Consider the following 2,500-nt stretch of genomic DNA (forward strand, 5'->3'; position numbering starts at 1 on the left):
GGTGCGGCCAAACGCCGCTGCAAGCTCCAGTAGAGTACCCAGTGTGTCAAGAAAAGGGGGGAAAAAGTGACAAAGTCCCAACGGGGCGAGTTTAAAAGCGCACCCGACAGGCCTGGAGCCCCTAGGCGGCCTGGAGGTGCGACCAAACGCCGCTGCAAGCTCCAGTAGAGTACCCAGTGTGTCAAGAAAAGGGGGGGAAAAGTGACAAAGTCCCAACGGGGCGAGTTTAAATGCGCACCCGACAGGCCTGGAGCCCCGAGGCGGCCTGGAGGTGCGACCAAACGCCGCTGCAAGCTCCAGTAGAGTACCCAGTGTGTCAAGAAAAGGGGGGAAAAAGTGACAAAGTCCCAACGGGGCCAGTTTAAAAGCGCACCCGACAGGCCTGGAGCCCCGAGGCGGCCTGGAGGTGCGGCCAAACGCCGCTGCAAGCTCCAGTAGAGTACCCAGTGTGTCAAGAAAAGAGGGGGAAAAGTGACAGAGTCCCAACGGGGCCAGTTTAAAAGCGCACCCGACAGGCCTGGAGCCCCTAGGCGGCCTGGAGGTGCGGCCAAACGCCGCTGCAAGCTCCAGTAGAGTACCCAGTGTGTCAAGAAAAGGGGGGAAAAAGTGACAAAGTCCCAACGGGGCCAGTTTAAAAGCGCACCCGACAGGCCTGGAGCCCCGAGGCGGCCTGGAGGTGCGGCCAAACGCCGCTGCAAGCTCCAGTAGAGTACCCAGTGTGTCAAGAAAAGGGGGGAAAAAGTGACAAAGTCCCAACGGGGCGAGTTTAAAAGCGCACCCGACAGGCCTGGAGCCCCGAGGCGGCCTGGAGGTGCGGCCAAACGCCGCTGCAAGCTCCAGTAGAGTACCCAGTGTGTCAAGAAAAGGGGGGAAAAAGTGACAAAGTCCCAACGGGGCGAGTTTAAAAGCGCACCCGACAGGCCTGGAGCCCCTAGGCGGCCTGGAGGTGCGACCAAACGCCGCTGCAAGCTCCAGTAGAGTACCCAGTGTGTCAAGAAAAGGGGGGAAAAAGTGACAAAGTCCCAACGGGGCCAGTTTAAAAGCGCACCCGACAGGCCTGGAGCCCCGAGGCGGCCTGGAGGTGCGGCCAAACGCCGCTGCAAGCTCCAGTAGAGTACCCAGTGTGTCAAGAAAAGAGGGGGAAAAGTGACAGAGTCCCAACGGGGCCAGTTTAAAAGCGCACCCGACAGGCCTGGAGCCCCTAGGCGGCCTGGAGGTGCGGCCAAACGCCGCTGCAAGCTCCAGTAGAGTACCCAGTGTGTCAAGAAAAGGGGGGAAAAAGTGACAAAGTCCCAACGGGGCCAGTTTAAAAGCGCACCCGACAGGCCTGGAGCCCCGAGGCGGCCTGGAGGTGCGGCCAAACGCCGCTGCAAGCTCCAGTAGAGTACCCAGTGTGTCAAGAAAAGGGGGGAAAAAGTGACAAAGTCCCAACGGGGCGAGTTTAAAAGCGCACCCGACAGGCCTGGAGCCCCGAGGCGGCCTGGAGGTGCGGCCAAACGCCGCTGCAAGCTCCAGTAGAGTACCCAGTGTGTCAAGAAAAGGGGGGAAAAAGTGACAAAGTCCCAACGGGGCGAGTTTAAAAGCGCACCCGACAGGCCTGGAGCCCCTAGGCGGCCTGGAGGTGCGGCCAAACGCCGCTGCAAGCTCCAGTAGAGTACCCAGTGTGTCAAGAAAAGAGGGGGAAAAGTGACAAAGTCCCAACGGGGCGAGTTTAAAAGCGCACCCGACAGGCCTGGAGCCCCTAGGCGGCCTGGAGGTGCGACCAAACGCCGCTGCAAGCTCCAGTAGAGTACCCAGTGTGTCAAGAAAAGGGGGGGAAAAGTGACAAAGTCCCAACGGGGCGAGTTTAAATGCGCACCCGACAGGCCTGGAGCCCCGAGGCGGCCTGGAGGTGCGACCAAACGCCGCTGCAAGCTCCAGTAGAGTACCCAGTGTGTCAAGAAAAGGGGGGAAAAAGTGACAAAGTCCCAACGGGGCCAGTTTAAAAGCGCACCCGACAGGCCTGGAGCCCCGAGGCGGCCTGGAGGTGCGGCCAAACGCCGCTGCAAGCTCCAGTAGAGTACCCAGTGTGTCAAGAAAAGAGGGGGAAAAGTGACAGAGTCCCAACGGGGCCAGTTTAAAAGCGCACCCGACAGGCCTGGAGCCCCTAGGCGGCCTGGAGGTGCGGCCAAACGCCGCTGCAAGCTCCAGTAGAGTACCCAGTGTGTCAAGAAAAGGGGGGAAAAAGTGACAAAGTCCCAACGGGGCCAGTTTAAAAGCGCACCCGACAGGCCTGGAGCCCCGAGGCGGCCTGGAGGTGCGGCCAAACGCCGCTGCAAGCTCCAGTAGAGTACCCAGTGTGTCAAGAAAAGGGGGGAAAAAGTGACAAAGTCCCAACGGGGCGAGTTTAAAAGCGCACCCGACAGGCCTGGAGCCCCGAGGCGGCCTGGAGGTGCGGCCAAACGCCGCTGCAAGCTCCAGTAGAGTACCCAGTGTGTCAAGAAAAGGGGGGAAAAAGTGA

Source organism: Doryrhamphus excisus, unplaced genomic scaffold (assembly GCF_037039965.1).
Source record: "Doryrhamphus excisus strain RoL-2023G ecotype Guam unplaced genomic scaffold, RoL_Dexc_Guam_v1.1 HiC_scaffold_26, whole genome shotgun sequence".
In the NCBI taxonomy this organism is placed as follows: domain Eukaryota; kingdom Metazoa; phylum Chordata; class Actinopteri; order Syngnathiformes; family Syngnathidae; genus Doryrhamphus; species Doryrhamphus excisus.